The sequence below is a fragment of the Rhinoderma darwinii genome, unplaced genomic scaffold (assembly GCF_050947455.1).
Source record: "Rhinoderma darwinii isolate aRhiDar2 unplaced genomic scaffold, aRhiDar2.hap1 Scaffold_500, whole genome shotgun sequence".
Taxonomy (NCBI): Eukaryota; Metazoa; Chordata; class Amphibia; order Anura; family Rhinodermatidae; genus Rhinoderma; species Rhinoderma darwinii.
In genome coordinates this window covers 1-22,482 of record NW_027464047.1, presented here as the reverse complement: position 1 = coordinate 22,482, position 22,482 = coordinate 1, and the positions used below count along the sequence as shown (strand labels likewise).

At 47.8% G+C, this 22,482-nt stretch overlaps 15 non-coding genes across 15 annotated transcripts; all 15 read right to left on the bottom strand.

Annotated features, from left to right (window-relative positions):
* Positions 1 to 770: 770 nt before the first annotated feature.
* On the bottom strand, positions 771 to 961 carry LOC142720678 (U2 spliceosomal RNA). Its single transcript, XR_012873452.1, has one exon. It is a non-coding gene; the product is annotated as a U2 spliceosomal RNA (small nuclear RNA).
* A 1,288-nt stretch (positions 962 to 2,249) lies between these two features.
* Positions 2,250 to 2,440, bottom strand: LOC142720672 (U2 spliceosomal RNA). The gene has a single exon (XR_012873447.1). It is a non-coding gene; the product is annotated as a U2 spliceosomal RNA (small nuclear RNA).
* Positions 2,441 to 3,724: 1,284 nt separating this feature from the next.
* Positions 3,725 to 3,915, bottom strand: LOC142720660 (U2 spliceosomal RNA). Its single transcript, XR_012873436.1, has one exon. It is a non-coding gene; the product is annotated as a U2 spliceosomal RNA (small nuclear RNA).
* Positions 3,916 to 5,187: 1,272 nt separating this feature from the next.
* Positions 5,188 to 5,378, bottom strand: LOC142720646 (U2 spliceosomal RNA). Its single transcript, XR_012873423.1, has one exon. It is a non-coding gene; the product is annotated as a U2 spliceosomal RNA (small nuclear RNA).
* A 1,276-nt stretch (positions 5,379 to 6,654) lies between these two features.
* LOC142720634 (U2 spliceosomal RNA) lies at positions 6,655 to 6,845 on the bottom strand. The gene has a single exon (XR_012873411.1). It is a non-coding gene; the product is annotated as a U2 spliceosomal RNA (small nuclear RNA).
* A 1,300-nt stretch (positions 6,846 to 8,145) lies between these two features.
* LOC142720622 (U2 spliceosomal RNA) lies at positions 8,146 to 8,336 on the bottom strand. Its single transcript, XR_012873399.1, has one exon. It is a non-coding gene; the product is annotated as a U2 spliceosomal RNA (small nuclear RNA).
* A 1,280-nt stretch (positions 8,337 to 9,616) lies between these two features.
* Positions 9,617 to 9,807, bottom strand: LOC142720610 (U2 spliceosomal RNA). The gene has a single exon (XR_012873387.1). It is a non-coding gene; the product is annotated as a U2 spliceosomal RNA (small nuclear RNA).
* Positions 9,808 to 11,099: 1,292 nt separating this feature from the next.
* On the bottom strand, positions 11,100 to 11,290 carry LOC142720598 (U2 spliceosomal RNA). Its single transcript, XR_012873374.1, has one exon. It is a non-coding gene; the product is annotated as a U2 spliceosomal RNA (small nuclear RNA).
* A 1,292-nt stretch (positions 11,291 to 12,582) lies between these two features.
* Positions 12,583 to 12,773, bottom strand: LOC142720586 (U2 spliceosomal RNA). Its single transcript, XR_012873362.1, has one exon. It is a non-coding gene; the product is annotated as a U2 spliceosomal RNA (small nuclear RNA).
* Positions 12,774 to 14,061: 1,288 nt separating this feature from the next.
* Positions 14,062 to 14,252, bottom strand: LOC142720574 (U2 spliceosomal RNA). The gene has a single exon (XR_012873351.1). It is a non-coding gene; the product is annotated as a U2 spliceosomal RNA (small nuclear RNA).
* A 1,288-nt stretch (positions 14,253 to 15,540) lies between these two features.
* Positions 15,541 to 15,731, bottom strand: LOC142720562 (U2 spliceosomal RNA). Its single transcript, XR_012873339.1, has one exon. It is a non-coding gene; the product is annotated as a U2 spliceosomal RNA (small nuclear RNA).
* A 1,288-nt stretch (positions 15,732 to 17,019) lies between these two features.
* On the bottom strand, positions 17,020 to 17,210 carry LOC142720550 (U2 spliceosomal RNA). The gene has a single exon (XR_012873327.1). It is a non-coding gene; the product is annotated as a U2 spliceosomal RNA (small nuclear RNA).
* A 1,300-nt stretch (positions 17,211 to 18,510) lies between these two features.
* LOC142720537 (U2 spliceosomal RNA) lies at positions 18,511 to 18,701 on the bottom strand. The gene has a single exon (XR_012873315.1). It is a non-coding gene; the product is annotated as a U2 spliceosomal RNA (small nuclear RNA).
* A 1,276-nt stretch (positions 18,702 to 19,977) lies between these two features.
* On the bottom strand, positions 19,978 to 20,168 carry LOC142720711 (U2 spliceosomal RNA). Its single transcript, XR_012873484.1, has one exon. It is a non-coding gene; the product is annotated as a U2 spliceosomal RNA (small nuclear RNA).
* A 1,273-nt stretch (positions 20,169 to 21,441) lies between these two features.
* On the bottom strand, positions 21,442 to 21,632 carry LOC142720699 (U2 spliceosomal RNA). The gene has a single exon (XR_012873472.1). It is a non-coding gene; the product is annotated as a U2 spliceosomal RNA (small nuclear RNA).
* Positions 21,633 to 22,482: the final 850 nt, after the last annotated feature.

Below are 22,482 nucleotides of genomic sequence, written 5' to 3'. Positions count from 1 at the left end.
GTCACTCAGTGTTGCCTGAGAGGGCAACACTGCAACAGCCGGCCGCCAGGCTGTCTTTTTTTTGCACAGCTAGTTGCCTCCAGGAGGCCACAAGAGGGAGACAAGGGACTGCAAAATGGAAAATAGGCATCCACCAACTTTACAGACAACTTCTCCTTGCTCCTACAACCTCCATCCTTGCACAGTTTGTTATTCTTCTAGGTAACATAGTAACAAATCCAAATTGCTGCTCTCTTTGTAGGCAAGCAAGGCTTTGTTGCAACTGCAATTCTTACTTCTTCTTGAAATGTAGGGACGACAGTACATTCCATCACATCCATCTAGTGTACACAGGTAGGTCCATTGTGGCGGGCAGGCGAGCGGGCGGGCTGCTTTATTGGCTGTTTGCTGTTCCCCTACTCCACTCCACTATTTGACTGTTGTGCTGCATCAATCAATCAATCAATCAATCAATCAATCAATCAATCAATCAGTGGCTGGCTCAGGTGCAGCTCTTTAACTTACCTAAAAGGGAGGGCGGAGAGAAGACAAGGAAGGTGAATGAGGTGTTCCAATGTGAAATGCCGGAAACACAGAAACACAGACGACACACAACAAGAGGTGGCAATCTATTCATTAATTGCATTTAATCAATGAGCTCATTATCACTCATGCATTGTCCAACAGGTGTTGAAATAATGGGATTAAAAGGGGAGATCCCTTCAGAAAGACAGAAACAATAGCAAAGACAAAAAACACTTTTGGAATCTGCTTTTAGTCAACACATAAGGAAAGGGTGCACCGGTCCTGGAAATACTGCAATACCAGGTCAATGCGTGGAGTGGACAGAGCAAGCTCTATTTCCATCTCCCTGTTCTAAAAATCCATTTAATATATGGTCCCCAGATAGGGGACGTATCAGATATTAAACTGATAAGAACAGATACTACACTTGATCTTAGCCAAAAGGCCGAGAAGCGATAACCCGAACGGGCCGCGCGTTGCCCGAGCCTGCCCGATACTGCTGTTCAGCCCTTGCAGCGATTCAGCCTACTTCTAGGCAATTCCATGGGGCCCTGCAGGCTCACACACTCACAGCTACACGGGAGGTGAATAAAGGCCGGAGAGGAAGCCAGACAGGATTTGCTTCTTTTGCTTGCACCACAATGCAGTGCTGAAAGAGGAGGAATCTACATAAAAACGCCTTCCTGGCAACGCCCAAATGCCCTGCTGCCATGCAGATAAACACTGGCAGCGGCAGCAAGTGCATGCCCACAGCCACCCCTTGTTCCTTCACACCTTGTATCAGCTGTAATCCAGTCCAGTCCAGTGCTGCCTGCTGAGCAGCACTGACCAACACTGCCTGGGCCCAGGCTTTTATCTCTGAGGCCCCATTATGATGTCAGAAAGCTGGCTCTGGAATCCTGAGGGCTCCACTATGACACGTGCAAAGTTCCGTCTGAACTTTATATAAGACGGTGAGGCTCAGTCAGTCACTCAGTGTTGCCTGAGAGGGCAACACTGCAACAGCCGGCCGCCAGGCTGTCTTTTTTTTGCACAGCTAGTTGCCTCCAGGAGGCCACAAGAGGGAGACAAGGGACTGCAAAATGGAAAATAGGCATCCACCAACTTTACAGACAACTTCTCCTTGCTCCTACAACCTCCATCCTTGCACAGTTTGTTATTCTTCTAGGTAACATAGTAACAAATCCAAATTGCTGCTCTCTTTGTAGGCAAGCAAGGCTTTGTTGCAACTGCAATTCTTACTTCTTCTTGAAATGTAGGGACGACAGTACATTCCATCACATCCATCTAGTGTACACAGGTAGGTCCATTGTGGCGGGCAGGCGAGCGGGCGGGCTGCTTTATTGGCTGTTTGCTGTTCCCCTACTCCACTCCACTATTTGACTGTTGTGCTGCATCAATCAATCAATCAATCAATCAATCAATCAATCAATCAATCAATCAATCAGTGGCTGGCTCAGGTGCAGCTCTTTAACTTACCTAAAAGGGAGGGCGGAGAGAAGACAAGGAAGGTGAATGAGGTGTTCCAATGTGAAATGCCGGAAACACAGAAACACAGACGACACACAACAAGAGGTGGCAATCTATTCATTAATTGCATTTAATCAATGAGCTCATTATCACTCATGCATTGTCCAACAGGTGTTGAAATAATGGGATTAAAAGGGGAGATCCCTTCAGAAAGACAGAAACAATAGCAAAGACAAAAAACACTTTTGGAATCTGCTTTTAGTCAACACATAAGGAAAGGGTGCACCGGTCCTGGAAATACTGCAATACCAGGTCAATGCGTGGAGTGGACAGAGCAAGCTCTATTTCCATCTCCCTGTTCTAAAAATCCATTTAATATATGGTCCCCAGATAGGGGACGTATCAGATATTAAACTGATAAGAACAGATACTACACTTGATCTTAGCCAAAAGGCCGAGAAGCGATAACCCGAACGGGCCGCGCGTTGCCCGAGCCTGCCCGATACTGCTGTTCAGCCCTTGCAGCGATTCAGCCTACTTCTAGGCAATTCCATGGGGCCCTGCAGGCTCACACACTCACAGCTACACGGGAGGTGAATAAAGGCCGGAGAGGAAGCCAGACAGGATTTGCTTCTTTTGCTTGCACCACAATGCAGTGCTGAAAGAGGAGGAATCTACATAAAAACGCCTTCCTGGCAACGCCCAAATGCCCTGCTGCCATGCAGATAAACACTGGCAGCGGCAGCAAGTGCATGCCCACAGCCACCCCTTGTTCCTTCACACCTTGTATCAGCTGTAATCCAGTCCAGTCCAGTGCTGCCTGCTGAGCAGCACTGACCAACACTGCCTGGGCCCAGGCTTTTATCTCTGAGGCCCCATTATGATGTCAGAAAGCTGGCTCTGGAATCCTGAGGGCTCCACTATGACACGTGCAAAGTTCCGTCTGAACTTTATATAAGACGGTGAGGCTCAGTCAGTCACTCAGTGTTGCCTGAGAGGGCAACACTGCAACAGCCGGCCGCCAGGCTGTCTTTTTTTTGCACAGCTAGTTGCCTCCAGGAGGCCACAAGAGGGAGACAAGGGACTGCAAAATGGAAAATAGGCATCCACCAACTTTACAGACAACTTCTCCTTGCTCCTACAACCTCCATCCTTGCACAGTTTGTTATTCTTCTAGGTAACATAGTAACAAATCCAAATTGCTGCTCTCTTTGTAGGCAAGCAAGGCTTTGTTGCAACTGCAATTCTTACTTCTTCTTGAAATGTAGGGACGACAGTACATTCCATCACATCCATCTAGTGTACACAGGTAGGTCCATTGTGGCGGGCAGGCGAGCGGGCGGGCTGCTTTATTGGCTGTTTGCTGTTCCCCTACTCCACTCCACTATTTGACTGTTGTGCTGCATCAATCAATCAATCAATCAATCAATCAATCAATCAATCAATCAATCAGTGGCTGGCTCAGGTGCAGCTCTTTAACTTACCTAAAAGGGAGGGCGGAGAGAAGACAAGGAAGGTGAATGAGGTGTTCCAATGTGAAATGCCGGAAACACAGAAACACAGACGACACACAACAAGAGGTGGCAATCTATTCATTAATTGCATTTAATCAATGAGCTCATTATCACTCATGCATTGTCCAACAGGTGTTGAAATAATGGGATTAAAAGGGGAGATCCCTTCAGAAAGACAGAAACAATAGCAAAGACAAAAAACACTTTTGGAATCTGCTTTTAGTCAACACATAAGGAAAGGGTGCACCGGTCCTGGAAATACTGCAATACCAGGTCAATGCGTGGAGTGGACAGAGCAAGCTCTATTTCCATCTCCCTGTTCTAAAAATCCATTTAATATATGGTCCCCAGATAGGGGACGTATCAGATATTAAACTGATAAGAACAGATACTACACTTGATCTTAGCCAAAAGGCCGAGAAGCGATAACCCGAACGGGCCGCGCGTTGCCCGAGCCTGCCCGATACTGCTGTTCAGCCCTTGCAGCGATTCAGCCTACTTCTAGGCAATTCCATGGGGCCCTGCAGGCTCACACACTCACAGCTACACGGGAGGTGAATAAAGGCCGGAGAGGAAGCCAGACAGGATTTGCTTCTTTTGCTTGCACCACAATGCAGTGCTGAAAGAGGAGGAATCTACATAAAAACGCCTTCCTGGCAACGCCCAAATGCCCTGCTGCCATGCAGATAAACACTGGCAGCGGCAGCAAGTGCATGCCCACAGCCACCCCTTGTTCCTTCACACCTTGTATCAGCTGTAATCCAGTCCAGTCCAGTGCTGCCTGCTGAGCAGCACTGACCAACACTGCCTGGGCCCAGGCTTTTATCTCTGAGGCCCCATTATGATGTCAGAAAGCTGGCTCTGGAATCCTGAGGGCTCCACTATGACACGTGCAAAGTTCCGTCTGAACTTTATATAAGACGGTGAGGCTCAGATAGTCACTCAGTGTTGCCTGAGAGGGCAACACTGCAACAGCCGGCCGCCAGGCTGTCTTTTTTTTGCACAGCTAGTTGCCTCCAGGAGGCCACAAGAGGGAGACAAGGGACTGCAAAATGGAAAATAGGCATCCACCAACTTTACAGACAACTTCTCCTTGCTCCTACAACCTCCATCCTTGCACAGTTTGTTATTCTTCTAGGTAACATAGTAACAAATCCAAATTGCTGCTCTCTTTGTAGGCAAGCAAGGCTTTGTTGCAACTGCAATTCTTACTTCTTCTTGAAATGTAGGGACGACAGTACATTCCATCACATCCATCTAGTGTACACAGGTAGGTCCATTGTGGCGGGCAGGCGAGCGGGCGGGCTGCTTTATTGGCTGTTTGCTGTTCCCCTACTCCACTCCACTATTTGACTGTTGTGCTGCATCAATCAATCAATCAATCAATCAATCAATCAATCAGTGGCTGGCTCAGGTGCAGCTCTTTAACTTACCTAAAAGGGAGGGCGGAGAGAAGACAAGGAAGGTGAATGAGGTGTTCCAATGTGAAATGCCGGAAACACAGAAACACAGACGACACACAACAAGAGGTGGCAATCTATTCATTAATTGCATTTAATCAATGAGCTCATTATCACTCATGCATTGTCCAACAGGTGTTGAAATAATGGGATTAAAAGGGGAGATCCCTTCAGAAAGACAGAAACAATAGCAAAGACAAAAAACACTTTTGGAATCTGCTTTTAGTCAACACATAAGGAAAGGGTGCACCGGTCCTGGAAATACTGCAATACCAGGTCAATGCGTGGAGTGGACAGAGCAAGCTCTATTTCCATCTCCCTGTTCTAAAAATCCATTTAATATATGGTCCCCAGATAGGGGACGTATCAGATATTAAACTGATAAGAACAGATACTACACTTGATCTTAGCCAAAAGGCCGAGAAGCGATAACCCGAACGGGCCGTGCGTTGCCCGAGCCTGCCCGATACTGCTGTTCAGCCCTTGCAGCGATTCAGCCTACTTCTAGGCAATTCCATGGGGCCCTGCAGGCTCACACACTCACAGCTACACGGGAGGTGAATAAAGGCCGGAGAGGAAGCCAGACAGGATTTGCTTCTTTTGCTTGCACCACAATGCAGTGCTGAAAGAGGAGGAATCTACATAAAAACGCCTTCCTGGCAACGCCCAAATGCCCTGCTGCCATGCAGATAAACACTGGCAGCGGCAGCAAGTGCATGCCCACAGCCACCCCTTGTTCCTTCACACCTTGTATCAGCTGTAATCCAGTCCAGTCCAGTGCTGCCTGCTGAGCAGCACTGACCAACACTGCCTGGGCCCAGGATTTTATCTCTGAGGCCCCATTATGATGTCAGAAAGCTGGCTCTGGAATCCTGAGGGCTCCACTATGACACGTGCAAAGTTCCGTCTGAACTTTATATAAGACGGTGAGGCTCAGTCAGTCACTCAGTGTTGCCTGAGAGGGCAACACTGCAACAGCCGGCCGCCAGGCTGTCTTTTTTTTGCACAGCTAGTTGCCTCCAGGAGGCCACAAGAGGGAGACAAGGGACTGCAAAATGGAAAATAGGCATCCACCAACTTTACAGACAACTTCTCCTTGCTCCTACAACCTCCATCCTTGCACAGTTTGTTATTCTTCTAGGTAACATAGTAACAAATCCAAATTGCTGCTCTCTTTGTAGGCAAGCAAGGCTTTGTTGCAACTGCAATTCTTACTTCTTCTTGAAATGTAGGGACGACAGTACATTCCATCACATCCATCTAGTGTACACAGGTAGGTCCATTGTGGCGGGCAGGCGAGCAGGCGGGCTGCTTTATTGGCTGTTTGCTGTTCCCCTACTCCACTCCACTATTTGACTGTTGTGCTGCATCAATCAATCAATCAATCAATCAATCAATCAATCAATCAGTGGCTGGCTCAGGTGCAGCTCTTTAACTTACCTAAAAGGGAGGGCGGAGAGAAGACAAGGAAGGTGAATGAGGTGTTCCAATGTGAAATGCCGGAAACACAGAAACACAGACGACACACAACAAGAGGTGGCAATCTATTCATTAATTGCATTTAATCAATGAGCTCATTATCACTCATGCATTGTCCAACAGGTGTTGAAATAATGGGATTAAAAGGGGAGATCCCTTCAGAAAGACAGAAACAATAGCAAAGACAAAAAACACTTTTGGAATCTGCTTTTAGTCAACACATAAGGAAAGGGTGCACCGGTCCTGGAAATACTGCAATACCAGGTCAATGCGTGGAGTGGACAGAGCAAGCTCTATTTCCATCTCCCTGTTCTAAAAATCCATTTAATATATGGTCCCCAGATAGGGGACGTATCAGATATTAAACTGATAAGAACAGATACTACACTTGATCTTAGCCAAAAGGCCGAGAAGCGATAACCCGAACGGGCCGCGCGTTGCCCGAGCCTGCCCGATACTGCTGTTCAGCCCTTGCAGCGATTCAGCCTACTTCTAGGCAATTCCATGGGGCCCTGCAGGCTCACACACTCACAGCTACACGGGAGGTGAATAAAGGCCGGAGAGGAAGCCAGACAGGATTTGCTTCTTTTGCTTGCACCACAATGCAGTGCTGAAAGAGGAGGAATCTACATAAAAACGCCTTCCTGGCAACGCCCAAATGCCCTGCTGCCATGCAGATAAACACTGGCAGCGGCAGCAAGTGCATGCCCACAGCCACCCCTTGTTCCTTCACACCTTGTATCAGCTGTAATCCAGTCCAGTCCAGTGCTGCCTGCTGAGCAGCACTGACCAACACTGCCTGGGCCCAGGCTTTTATCTCTGAGGCCCCATTATGATGTCAGAAAGCTGGCTCTGGAATCCTGAGGGCTCCACTATGACACGTGCAAAGTTCCGTCTGAACTTTATATAAGACGGTGAGGCTCAGTCAGTCACTCAGTGTTGCCTGAGAGGGCAACACTGCAACAGCCGGCCGCCAGGCTGTCTTTTTTTTGCACAGCTAGTTGCCTCCAGGAGGCCACAAGAGGGAGACAAGGGACTGCAAAATGGAAAATAGGCATCCACCAACTTTACAGACAACTTCTCCTTGCTCCTACAACCTCCATCCTTGCACAGTTTGTTATTCTTCTAGGTAACATAGTAACAAATCCAAATTGCTGCTCTCTTTGTAGGCAAGCAAGGCTTTGTTGCAACTGCAATTCTTACTTCTTCTTGAAATGTAGGGACGACAGTACATTCCATCACATCCATCTAGTGTACACAGGTAGGTCCATTGTGGCGGGCAGGCGAGCGGGCGGGCTGCTTTATTGGCTGTTTGCTGTTCCCCTACTCCACTCCACTATTTGACTGTTGTGCTGCATCAATCAATCAATCAATCAATCAATCAATCAATCAATCAATCAATCAATCAATCAATCAATCAGTGGCTGGCTCAGGTGCAGCTCTTTAACTTACCTAAAAGGGAGGGCGGAGAGAAGACAAGGAAGGTGAATGAGGTGTTCCAATGTGAAATGCCGGAAACACAGAAACACAGACGACACACAACAAGAGGTGGCAATCTATTCATTAATTGCATTTAATCAATGAGCTCATTATCACTCATGCATTGTCCAACAGGTGTTGAAATAATGGGATTAAAAGGGGAGATCCCTTCAGAAAGACAGAAACAATAGCAAAGACAAAAAACACTTTTGGAATCTGCTTTTAGTCAACACATAAGGAAAGGGTGCACCGGTCCTGGAAATACTGCAATACCAGGTCAATGCGTGGAGTGGACAGAGCAAGCTCTATTTCCATCTCCCTGTTCTAAAAATCCATTTAATATATGGTCCCCAGATAGGGGACGTATCAGATATTAAACTGATAAGAACAGATACTACACTTGATCTTAGCCAAAAGGCCGAGAAGCGATAACCCGAACGGGCCGCGCGTTGCCCGAGCCTGCCCGATACTGCTGTTCAGCCCTTGCAGCGATTCAGCCTACTTCTAGGCAATTCCATGGGGCCCTGCAGGCTCACACACTCACAGCTACACGGGAGGTGAATAAAGGCCGGAGAGGAAGCCAGACAGGATTTGCTTCTTTTGCTTGCACCACAATGCAGTGCTGAAAGAGGAGGAATCTACATAAAAACGCCTTCCTGGCAACGCCCAAATGCCCTGCTGCCATGCAGATAAACACTGGCAGCGGCAGCAAGTGCATGCCCACAGCCACCCCTTGTTCCTTCACACCTTGTATCAGCTGTAATCCAGTCCAGTCCAGTGCTGCCTGCTGAGCAGCACTGACCAACACTGCCTGGGCCCAGGCTTTTATCTCTGAGGCCCCATTATGATGTCAGAAAGCTGGCTCTGGAATCCTGAGGGCTCCACTATGACACGTGCAAAGTTCCGTCTGAACTTTATATAAGACGGTGAGGCTCAGTCAGTCACTCAGGGCAACACTGCAACAGCCGGCCGCCAGGCTGTCTTTTTTTTGCACAGCTAGTTGCCTCCAGGAGGCCACAAGAGGGAGACAAGGGACTGCAAAATGGAAAATAGGCATCCACCAACTTTACAGACAACTTCTCCTTGCTCCTACAACCTCCATCCTTGCACAGTTTGTTATTCTTCTAGGTAACATAGTAACAAATCCAAATTGCTGCTCTCTTTGTAGGCAAGCAAGGCTTTGTTGCAACTGCAATTCTTACTTCTTCTTGAAATGTAGGGACGACAGTACATTCCATCACATCCATCTAGTGTACACAGGTAGGTCCATTGTGGCGGGCAGGCGAGCGGGCGGGCTGCTTTATTGGCTGTTTGCTGTTCCCCTACTCCACTCCACTATTTGACTGTTGTGCTGCAATCAATCAATCAATCAATCAATCAATCAATCAATCAATCAATCAATCAATCAATCAGTGGCTGGCTCAGGTGCAGCTCTTTAACTTACCTAAAAGGGAGGGCGGAGAGAAGACAAGGAAGGTGAATGAGGTGTTCCAATGTGAAATGCCGGAAACACAGAAACACAGACGACACACAACAAGAGGTGGCAATCTATTCATTAATTGCATTTAATCAATGAGCTCATTATCACTCATGCATTGTCCAACAGGTGTTGAAATAATGGGATTAAAAGGGGAGATCCCTTCAGAAAGACAGAAACAATAGCAAAGACAAAAAACACTTTTGGAATCTGCTTTTAGTCAACACATAAGGAAAGGGTGCACCGGTCCTGGAAATACTGCAATACCAGGTCAATGCGTGGAGTGGACAGAGCAAGCTCTATTTCCATCTCCCTGTTCTAAAAATCCATTTAATATATGGTCCCCAGATAGGGGACGTATCAGATATTAAACTGATAAGAACAGATACTACACTTGATCTTAGCCAAAAGGCCGAGAAGCGATAACCCGAACGGGCCGCGCGTTGCCCGAGCCTGCCCGATACTGCTGTTCAGCCCTTGCAGCGATTCAGCCTACTTCTAGGCAATTCCATGGGGCCCTGCAGGCTCACACACTCACAGCTACACGGGAGGTGAATAAAGGCCGGAGAGGAAGCCAGACAGGATTTGCTTCTTTTGCTTGCACCACAATGCAGTGCTGAAAGAGGAGGAATCTACATAAAAACGCCTTCCTGGCAACGCCCAAATGCCCTGCTGCCATGCAGATAAACACTGGCAGCGGCAGCAAGTGCATGCCCACAGCCACCCCTTGTTCCTTCACACCTTGTATCAGCTGTAATCCAGTCCAGTCCAGTGCTGCCTGCTGAGCAGCACTGACCAACACTGCCTGGGCCCAGGCTTTTATCTCTGAGGCCCCATTATGATGTCAGAAAGCTGGCTCTGGAATCCTGAGGGCTCCACTATGACACGTGCAAAGTTCCGTCTGAACTTTATATAAGACGGTGAGGCTCAGTCAGTCACTCAGTGTTGCCTGAGAGGGCAACACTGCAACAGCCGGCCGCCAGGCTGTCTTTTTTTTGCACAGCTAGTTGCCTCCAGGAGGCCACAAGAGGGAGACAAGGGACTGCAAAATGGAAAATAGGCATCCACCAACTTTACAGACAACTTCTCCTTGCTCCTACAACCTCCATCCTTGCACAGTTTGTTATTCTTCTAGGTAACATAGTAACAAATCCAAATTGCTGCTCTCTTTGTAGGCAAGCAAGGCTTTGTTGCAACTGCAATTCTTACTTCTTCTTGAAATGTAGGGACGACAGTACATTCCATCACATCCATCTAGTGTACACAGGTAGGTCCATTGTGGCGGGCAGGCGAGCGGGCGGGCTGCTTTATTGGCTGTTTGCTGTTCCCCTACTCCACTCCACTATTTGACTGTTGTGCTGCATCAATCAATCAATCAATCAATCAATCAATCAATCAATCAATCAATCAATCAATCAGTGGCTGGCTCAGGTGCAGCTCTTTAACTTACCTAAAAGGGAGGGCGGAGAGAAGACAAGGAAGGTGAATGAGGTGTTCCAATGTGAAATGCCGGAAACACAGAAACACAGACGACACACAACAAGAGGTGGCAATCTATTCATTAATTGCATTTAATCAATGAGCTCATTATCACTCATGCATTGTCCAACAGGTGTTGAAATAATGGGATTAAAAGGGGAGATCCCTTCAGAAAGACAGAAACAATAGCAAAGACAAAAAACACTTTTGGAATCTGCTTTTAGTCAACACATAAGGAAAGGGTGCACCGGTCCTGGAAATACTGCAATACCAGGTCAATGCGTGGAGTGGACAGAGCAAGCTCTATTTCCATCTCCCTGTTCTAAAAATCCATTTAATATATGGTCCCCAGATAGGGGACGTATCAGATATTAAACTGATAAGAACAGATACTACACTTGATCTTAGCCAAAAGGCCGAGAAGCGATAACCCGAACGGGCCGCGCGTTGCCCGAGCCTGCCCGATACTGCTGTTCAGCCCTTGCAGCGATTCAGCCTACTTCTAGGCAATTCCATGGGGCCCTGCAGGCTCACACACTCACAGCTACACGGGAGGTGAATAAAGGCCGGAGAGGAAGCCAGACAGGATTTGCTTCTTTTGCTTGCACCACAATGCAGTGCTGAAAGAGGAGGAATCTACATAAAAACGCCTTCCTGGCAACGCCCAAATGCCCTGCTGCCATGCAGATAAACACTGGCAGCGGCAGCAAGTGCATGCCCACAGCCACCCCTTGTTCCTTCACACCTTGTATCAGCTGTAATCCAGTCCAGTCCAGTGCTGCCTGCTGAGCAGCACTGACCAACACTGCCTGGGCCCAGGCTTTTATCTCTGAGGCCCCATTATGATGTCAGAAAGCTGGCTCTGGAATCCTGAGGGCTCCACTATGACACGTGCAAAGTTCCGTCTGAACTTTATATAAGACGGTGAGGCTCAGTCAGTCACTCAGTGTTGCCTGAGAGGGCAACACTGCAACAGCCGGCCGCCAGGCTGTCTTTTTTTTGCACAGCTAGTTGCCTCCAGGAGGCCACAAGAGGGAGACAAGGGACTGCAAAATGGAAAATAGGCATCCACCAACTTTACAGACAACTTCTCCTTGCTCCTACAACCTCCATCCTTGCACAGTTTGTTATTCTTCTAGGTAACATAGTAACAAATCCAAATTGCTGCTCTCTTTGTAGGCAAGCAAGGCTTTGTTGCAACTGCAATTCTTACTTCTTCTTGAAATGTAGGGACGACAGTACATTCCATCACATCCATCTAGTGTACACAGGTAGGTCCATTGTGGCGGGCAGGCGAGCGGGCGGGCTGCTTTATTGGCTGTTTGCTGTTCCCCTACTCCACTCCACTATTTGACTGTTGTGCTGCATCAATCAATCAATCAATCAATCAATCAATCAATCAATCAATCAATCAATCAATCAGTGGCTGGCTCAGGTGCAGCTCTTTAACTTACCTAAAAGGGAGGGCGGAGAGAAGACAAGGAAGGTGAATGAGGTGTTCCAATGTGAAATGCCGGAAACACAGAAACACAGACGACACACAACAAGAGGTGGCAATCTATTCATTAATTGCATTTAATCAATGAGCTCATTATCACTCATGCATTGTCCAACAGGTGTTGAAATAATGGGATTAAAAGGGGAGATCCCTTCAGAAAGACAGAAACAATAGCAAAGACAAAAAACACTTTTGGAATCTGCTTTTAGTCAACACATAAGGAAAGGGTGCACCGGTCCTGGAAATACTGCAATACCAGGTCAATGCGTGGAGTGGACAGAGCAAGCTCTATTTCCATCTCCCTGTTCTAAAAATCCATTTAATATATGGTCCCCAGATAGGGGACGTATCAGATATTAAACTGATAAGAACAGATACTACACTTGATCTTAGCCAAAAGGCCGAGAAGCGATAACCCGAACGGGCCGCGCGTTGCCCGAGCCTGCCCGATACTGCTGTTCAGCCCTTGCAGCGATTCAGCCTACTTCTAGGCAATTCCATGGGGCCCTGCAGGCTCACACACTCACAGCTACACGGGAGGTGAATAAAGGCCGGAGAGGAAGCCAGACAGGATTTGCTTCTTTTGCTTGCACCACAATGCAGTGCTGAAAGAGGAGGAATCTACATAAAAACACCTTCCTGGCAACGCCCAAATGCCCTGCTGCCATGCAGATAAACACTGGCAGCGGCAGCAAGTGCATGCCCACAGCCACCCCTTGTTCCTTCACACCTTGTATCAGCTGTAATCCAGTCCAGTCCAGTGCTGCCTGCTGAGCAGCACTGACCAACACTGCCTGGGCCCAGGCTTTTATCTCTGAGGCCCCATTATGATGTCAGAAAGCTGGCTCTGGAATCCTGAGGGCTCCACTATGACACGTGCAAAGTTCCGTCTGAACTTTATATAAGACGGTGAGGCTCAGTCAGTCACTCAGTGTTGCCTGAGAGGGCAACACTGCAACAGCCGGCCGCCAGGCTGTCTTTTTTTTGCACAGCTAGTTGCCTCCAGGAGGCCACAAGAGGGAGACAAGGGACTGCAAAATGGAAAATAGGCATCCACCAACTTTACAGACAACTTCTCCTTGCTCCTACAACCTCCATCCTTGCACAGTTTGTTATTCTTCTAGGTAACATAGTAACAAATCCAAATTGCTGCTCTCTTTGTAGGCAAGCAAGGCTTTGTTGCAACTGCAATTCTTACTTCTTCTTGAAATGTAGGGACGACAGTACATTCCATCACATCCATCTAGTGTACACAGGTAGGTCCATTGTGGCGGGCAGGCGAGCGGGCGGGCTGCTTTATTGGCTGTTTGCTGTTCCCCTACTCCACTCCACTATTTGACTGTTGTGCTGCATCAATCAATCAATCAATCAATCAATCAATCAATCAATCAATCAATCAATCAGTGGCTGGCTCAGGTGCAGCTCTTTAACTTACCTAAAAGGGAGGGCGGAGAGAAGACAAGGAAGGTGAATGAGGTGTTCCAATGTGAAATGCCGGAAACACAGAAACACAGACGACACACAACAAGAGGTGGCAATCTATTCATTAATTGCATTTAATCAATGAGCTCATTATCACTCATGCATTGTCCAACAGGTGTTGAAATAATGGGATTAAAAGGGGAGATCCCTTCAGAAAGACAGAAACAATAGCAAAGACAAAAAACACTTTTGGAATCTGCTTTTAGTCAACACATAAGGAAAGGGTGCACCGGTCCTGGAAATACTGCAATACCAGGTCAATGCGTGGAGTGGACAGAGCAAGCTCTATTTCCATCTCCCTGTTCTAAAAATCCATTTAATATATGGTCCCCAGATAGGGGACGTATCAGATATTAAACTGATAAGAACAGATACTACACTTGATCTTAGCCAAAAGGCCGAGAAGCGATAACCCGAACGGGCCGCGCGTTGCCCGAGCCTGCCCGATACTGCTGTTCAGCCCTTGCAGCGATTCAGCCTACTTCTAGGCAATTCCATGGGGCCCTGCAGGCTCACACACTCACAGCTACACGGGAGGTGAATAAAGGCCGGAGAGGAAGCCAGACAGGATTTGCTTCTTTTGCTTGCACCACAATGCAGTGCTGAAAGAGGAGGAATCTACATAAAAACGCCTTCCTGGCAACGCCCAAATGCCCTGCTGCCATGCAGATAAACACTGGCAGCGGCAGCAAGTGCATGCCCACAGCCACCCCTTGTTCCTTCACACCTTGTATCAGCTGTAATCCAGTCCAGTCCAGTGCTGCCTGCTGAGCAGCACTGACCAACACTGCCTGGGCCCAGGCTTTTATCTCTGAGGCCCCATTATGATGTCAGAAAGCTGGCTCTGGAATCCTGAGGGCTCCACTATGACACGTGCAAAGTTCCGTCTGAACTTTATATAAGACGGTGAGGCTCAGTCAGTCACTCAGTGTTGCCTGAGAGGGCAACACTGCAACAGCCGGCCGCCAGGCTGTCTTTTTTTTGCACAGCTAGTTGCCTCCAGGAGGCCACAAGAGGGAGACAAGGGACTGCAAAATGGAAAATAGGCATCCACCAACTTTACAGACAACTTCTCCTTGCTCCTACAACCTCCATCCTTGCACAGTTTGTTATTCTTCTAGGTAACATAGTAACAAATCCAAATTGCTGCTCTCTTTGTAGGCAAGCAAGGCTTTGTTGCAACTGCAATTCTTACTTCTTCTTGAAATGTAGGGACGACAGTACATTCCATCACATCCATCTAGTGTACACAGGTAGGTCCATTGTGGCGGGCAGGCGAGCGGGCGGGCTGCTTTATTGGCTGTTTGCTGTTCCCCTACTCCACTCCACTATTTGACTGTTGTGCTGCATCAATCAATCAATCAATCAATCAATCAATCAATCAATCAATCAATCAATCAGTGGCTGGCTCAGGTGCAGCTCTTTAACTTACCTAAAAGGGAGGGCGGAGAGAAGACAAGGAAGGTGAATGAGGTGTTCCAATGTGAAATGCCGGAAACACAGAAACACAGACGACACACAACAAGAGGTGGCAATCTATTCATTAATTGCATTTAATCAATGAGCTCATTATCACTCATGCATTGTCCAACAGGTGTTGAAATAATGGGATTAAAAGGGGAGATCCCTTCAGAAAGACAGAAACAATAGCAAAGACAAAAAACACTTTTGGAATCTGCTTTTAGTCAACACATAAGGAAAGGGTGCACCGGTCCTGGAAATACTGCAATACCAGGTCAATGCGTGGAGTGGACAGAGCAAGCTCTATTTCCATCTCCCTGTTCTAAAAATCCATTTAATATATGGTCCCCAGATAGGGGACGTATCAGATATTAAACTGATAAGAACAGATACTACACTTGATCTTAGCCAAAAGGCCGAGAAGCGATAACCCGAACGGGCCGCGCGTTGCCCGAGCCTGCCCGATACTGCTGTTCAGCCCTTGCAGCGATTCAGCCTACTTCTAGGCAATTCCATGGGGCCCTGCAGGCTCACACACTCACAGCTACACGGGAGGTGAATAAAGGCCGGAGAGGAAGCCAGACAGGATTTGCTTCTTTTGCTTGCACCACAATGCAGTGCTGAAAGAGGAGGAATCTACATAAAAACGCCTTCCTGGCAACGCCCAAATGCCCTGCTGCCATGCAGATAAACACTGGCAGCGGCAGCAAGTGCATGCCCACAGCCACCCCTTGTTCCTTCACACCTTGTATCAGCTGTAATCCAGTCCAGTCCAGTGCTGCCTGCTGAGCAGCACTGACCAACACTGCCTGGGCCCAGGCTTTTATCTCTGAGGCCCCATTATGATGTCAGAAAGCTGGCTCTGGAATCCTGAGGGCTCCACTATGACACGTGCAAAGTTCCGTCTGAACTTTATATAAGACGGTGAGGCTCAGTCAGTCACTCAGTGTTGCCTGAGAGGGCAACACTGCAACAGCCGGCCGCCAGGCTGTCTTTTTTTTGCACAGCTAGTTGCCTCCAGGAGGCCACAAGAGGGAGACAAGGGACTGCAAAATGGAAAATAGGCATCCACCAACTTTACAGACAACTTCTCTTTGCTCCTACAACCTCCATCCTTGCACAGTTTGTTATTCTTCTAGGTAACATAGTAACAAATCCAAATTGCTGCTCTCTTTGTAGGCAAGCAAGGCTTTGTTGCAATTGCAATTCTTACTTCTTCTTGAAATGTAGGGACGACAGTACATTCCATCACATCCATCTAGTGTACACAGGTAGGTCCATTGTGGCGGGCAGGCGAGCGGGCGGGCTGCTTTATTGGCTGTTTGCTGTTCCCCTACTCCACTCCACTATTTGACTGTTGTGCTGCATCAATCAATCAATCAATCAATCAATCAATCAATCAATCAATCAATCAATCAGTGGCTGGCTCAGGTGCAGCTCTTTAACTTACCTAAAAGGGAGGGCGGAGAGAAGACAAGGAAGGTGAATGAGGTGTTCCAATGTGAAATGCCGGAAACACAGAAACACAGACGACACACAACAAGAGGTGGCAATCTATTCATTAATTGCATTTAATCAATGAGCTCATTATCACTCATGCATTGTCCAACAGGTGTTGAAATAATGGGATTAAAAGGGGAGATCCCTTCAGAAAGACAGAAACAATAGCAAAGACAAAAAACACTTTTGGAATCTGCTTTTAGTCAACACATAAGGAAAGGGTGCACCGGTCCTGGAAATACTGCAATACCAGGTCAATGCGTGGAGTGGACAGAGCAAGCTCTATTTCCATCTCCCTGTTCTAAAAATCCATTTAATATATGGTCCCCAGATAGGGGACGTATCAGATATTAAACTGATAAGAACAGATACTACACTTGATCTTAGCCAAAAGGCCGAGAAGCGATAACCCGAACGGGCCGCGCGTTGCCCGAGCCTGCCCGATACTGCTGTTCAGCCCTTGCAGCGATTCAGCCTACTTCTAGGCAATTCCATGGGGCCCTGCAGGCTCACACACTCACAGCTACACGGGAGGTGAATAAAGGCCGGAGAGGAAGCCAGACAGGATTTGCTTCTTTTGCTTGCACCACAATGCAGTGCTGAAAGAGGAGGAATCTACATAAAAACGCCTTCCTGGCAACGCCCAAATGCCCTGCTGCCATGCAGATAAACACTGGCAGCGGCAGCAAGTGCATGCCCACAGCCACCCCTTGTTCCTTCACACCTTGTATCAGCTGTAATCCAGTCCAGTCCAGTGCTGCCTGCTGAGCAGCACTGACCAACACTGCCTGGGCCCAGGCTTTTATCTCTGAGGCCCCATTATGATGTCAGAAAGCTGGCTCTGGAATCCTGAGGGCTCCACTATGACACGTGCAAAGTTCCGTCTGAACTTTATATAAGACGGTGAGGCTCAGTCAGTCACTCAGTGTTGCCTGAGAGGGCAACACTGCAACAGCCGGCCGCCAGGCTGTCTTTTTTTTGCACAGCTAGTTGCCTCCAGGAGGCCACAAGAGGGAGACAAGGGACTGCAAAATGGAAAATAGGCATCCACCAACTTTACAGACAACTTCTCCTTGCTCCTACAACCTCCATCCTTGCACAGTTTGTTATTCTTCTAGGTAACATAGTAACAAATCCAAATTGCTGCTCTCTTTGTAGGCAAGCAAGGCTTTGTTGCAACTGCAATTCTTACTTCTTCTTGAAATGTAGGGACGACAGTACATTCCATCACATCCATCTAGTGTACACAGGTAGGTCCATTGTGGCGGGCAGGCGAGCGGGCGGGCTGCTTTATTGGCTGTTTGCTGTTCCCCTACTCCACTCCACTATTTGACTGTTGTGCTGCATCAATCAATCAATCAATCAATCAATCAATCAATCAATCAATCAATCAATCAATCAATCAATCAGTGGCTGGCTCAGGTGCAGCTCTTTAACTTACCTAAAAGGGAGGGCGGAGAGAAGACAAGGAAGGTGAATGAGGTGTTCCAATGTGAAATGCCGGAAACACAGAAACACAGACGACACACAACAAGAGGTGGCAATCTATTCATTAATTGCATTTAATCAATGAGCTCATTATCACTCATGCATTGTCCAACAGGTGTTGAAATAATGGGATTAAAAGGGGAGATCCCTTCAGAAAGACAGAAACAATAGCAAAGACAAAAAACACTTTTGGAATCTGCTTTTAGTCAACACATAAGGAAAGGGTGCACCGGTCCTGGAAATACTGCAATACCAGGTCAATGCGTGGAGTGGACAGAGCAAGCTCTATTTCCATCTCCCTGTTCTAAAAATCCATTTAATATATGGTCCCCAGATAGGGGACGTATCAGATATTAAACTGATAAGAACAGATACTACACTTGATCTTAGCCAAAAGGCCGAGAAGCGATAACCCGAACGGGCCGCGCGTTGCCCGAGCCTGCCCGATACTGCTGTTCAGCCCTTGCAGCGATTCAGCCTACTTCTAGGCAATTCCATGGGGCCCTGCAGGCTCACACACTCACAGCTACACGGGAGGTGAATAAAGGCCGGAGAGGAAGCCAGACAGGATTTGCTTCTTTTGCTTGCACCACAATGCAGTGCTGAAAGAGGAGGAATCTACATAAAAACGCCTTCCTGGCAACGCCCAAATGCCCTGCTGCCATGCAGATAAACACTGGCAGCGGCAGCAAGTGCATGCCCACAGCCACCCCTTGTTCCTTCACACCTTGTATCAGCTGTAATCCAGTCCAGTCCAGTGCTGCCTGCTGAGCAGCACTGACCAACACTGCCTGGGCCCAGGCTTTTATCTCTGAGGCCCCATTATGATGTCAGAAAGCTGGCTCTGGAATCCTGAGGGCTCCACTATGACACGTGCAAAGTTCCGTCTGAACTTTATATAAGACGGTGAGGCTCAGTCAGTCACTCAGTGTTGCCTGAGAGGGCAACACTGCAACAGCCGGCCGCCAGGCTGTCTTTTTTTTGCACAGCTAGTTGCCTCCAGGAGGCCACAAGAGGGAGACAAGGGACTGCAAAATGGAAAATAGGCATCCACCAACTTTACAGACAACTTCTCCTTGCTCCTACAACCTCCATCCTTGCACAGTTTGTTATTCTTCTAGGTAACATAGTAACAAATCCAAATTGCTGCTCTCTTTGTAGGCAAGCAAGGCTTTGTTGCAACTGCAATTCTTACTTCTTCTTGAAATGTAGGGACGACAGTACATTCCATCACATCCATCTAGTGTACACAGGTAGGTCCATTGTGGCGGGCAGGCGAGCGGGCGGGCTGCTTTATTGGCTGTTTGCTGTTCCCCTACTCCACTCCACTATTTGACTGTTGTGCTGCATCAATCAATCAATCAATCAATCAATCAATCAATCAATCAGTGGCTGGCTCAGGTGCAGCTCTTTAACTTACCTAAAAGGGAGGGCGGAGAGAAGACAAGGAAGGTGAATGAGGTGTTCCAATGTGAAATGCCGGAAACACAGAAACACAGACGACACACAACAAGAGGTGGCAATCTATTCATTAATTGCATTTAATCAATGAGCTCATTATCACTCATGCATTGTCCAACAGGTGTTGAAATAATGGGATTAAAAGGGGAGATCCCTTCAGAAAGACAGAAACAATAGCAAAGACAAAAAACACTTTTGGAATCTGCTTTTAGTCAACACATAAGGAAAGGGTGCACCGGTCCTGGAAATACTGCAATACCAGGTCAATGCGTGGAGTGGACAGAGCAAGCTCTATTTCCATCTCCCTGTTCTAAAAATCCATTTAATATATGGTCCCCAGATAGGGGACGTATCAGATATTAAACTGATAAGAACAGATACTACACTTGATCTTAGCCAAAAGGCCGAGAAGCGATAACCCGAACGGGCCGCGCGTTGCCCGAGCCTGCCCGATACTGCTGTTCAGCCCTTGCAGCGATTCAGCCTACTTCTAGGCAATTCCATGGGGCCCTGCAGGCTCACACACTCACAGCTACACGGGAGGTGAATAAAGGCCGGAGAGGAAGCCAGACAGGATTTGCTTCTTTTGCTTGCACCACAATGCAGTGCTGAAAGAGGAGGAATCTACATAAAAACGCCTTCCTGGCAACGCCCAAATGCCCTGCTGCCATGCAGATAAACACTGGCAGCGGCAGCAAGTGCATGCCCACAGCCACCCCTTGTTCCTTCACACCTTGTATCAGCTGTAATCCAGTCCAGTCCAGTGCTGCCTGCTGAGCAGCACTGACCAACACTGCCTGGGCCCAGGCTTTTATCTCTGAGGCCCCATTATGATGTCAGAAAGCTGGCTCTGGAATCCTGAGGGCTCCACTATGACACGTGCAAAGTTCCGTCTGAACTTTATATAAGACGGTGAGGCTCAGTCAGTCACTCAGTGTTGCCTGAGAGGGCAACACTGCAACAGCCGGCCGCCAGGCTGTCTTTTTTTTTGCACAGCTAGTTGCCTCCAGGAGGCCACAAGAGGGAGACAAGGGACTGCAAAATGGAAAATAGGCATCCACCAACTTTACAGACAACTTCTCCTTGCTCCTACAACCTCCATCCTTGCACAGTTTGTTATTCTTCTAGGTAACATAGTAACAAATCCAAATTGCTGCTCTCTTTGTAGGCAAGCAAGGCTTTGTTGCAACTGCAATTCTTACTTCTTCTTGAAATGTAGGGACGACAGTACATTCCATCACATCCATCTAGTGTACACAGGTAGGTCCATTGTGGCGGGCAGGCGAGCGGGCGGGCTGCTTTATTGGCTGTTTGCTGTTCCCCTACTCCACTCCACTATTTGACTGTTGTGCTGCATCAATCAATCAATCAATCAATCAATCAATCAATCAGTGGCTGGCTCAGGTGCAGCTCTTTAACTTACCTAAAAGGGAGGGCGGAGAGAAGACAAGGAAGGTGAATGAGGTGTTCCAATGTGAAATGCCGGAAACACAGAAACACAGACGACACACAACAAGAGGTGGCAATCTATTCATTAATTGCATTTAATCAATGAGCTCATTATCACTCATGCATTGTCCAACAGGTGTTGAAATAATGGGATTAAAAGGGGAGATCCCTTCAGAAAGACAGAAACAATAGCAAAGACAAAAAACACTTTTGGAATCTGCTTTTAGTCAACACATAAGGAAAGGGTGCACCGGTCCTGGAAATACTGCAATACCAGGTCAATGCGTGGAGTGGACAGAGCAAGCTCTATTTCCATCTCCCTGTTCTAAAAATCCATTTAATATATGGTCCCCAGATAGGGGACGTATCAGATATTAAACTGATAAGAACAGATACTACACTTGATCTTAGCCAAAAGGCCGAGAAGCGATAACCCGAACGGGCCGCGCGTTGCCCGAGCCTGCCCGATACTGCTGTTCAGCCCTTGCAGCGATTCAGCCTACTTCTAGGCAATTCCATGGGGCCCTGCAGGCTCACACACTCACAGCTACACGGGAGGTGAATAAAGGCCGGAGAGGAAGCCAGACAGGATTTGCTTCTTTTGCTTGCACCACAATGCAGTGCTGAAAGAGGAGGAATCTACATAAAAACGCCTTCCTGGCAACGCCCAAATGCCCTGCTGCCATGCAGATAAACACTGGCAGCGGCAGCAAGTGCATGCCCACAGCCACCCCTTGTTCCTTCACACCTTGTATCAGCTGTAATCCAGTCCAGTCCAGTGCTGCCTGCTGAGCAGCACTGACCAACACTGCCTGGGCCCAGGCTTTTATCTCTGAGGCCCCATTATGATGTCAGAAAGCTGGCTCTGGAATCCTGAGGGCTCCACTATGACACGTGCAAAGTTCCGTCTGAACTTTATATAAGACGGTGAGGCTCAGTCAGTCACTCAGTGTTGCCTGAGAGGGCAACACTGCAACAGCCGGCCGCCAGGCTGTCTTTTTTTTGCACAGCTAGTTGCCTCCAGGAGGCCACAAGAGGGAGACAAGGGACTGCAAAATGGAAAATAGGCATCCACCAACTTTACAGACAACTTCTCCTTGCTCCTACAACCTCCATCCTTGCACAGTTTGTTATTCTTCTAGGTAACATAGTAACAAATCCAAATTGCTGCTCTCTTTGTAGGCAAGCAAGGCTTTGTTGCAACTGCAATTCTTACTTCTTCTTGAAATGTAGGGACGACAGTACATTCCATCACATCCATCTAGTGTACACAGGTAGGTC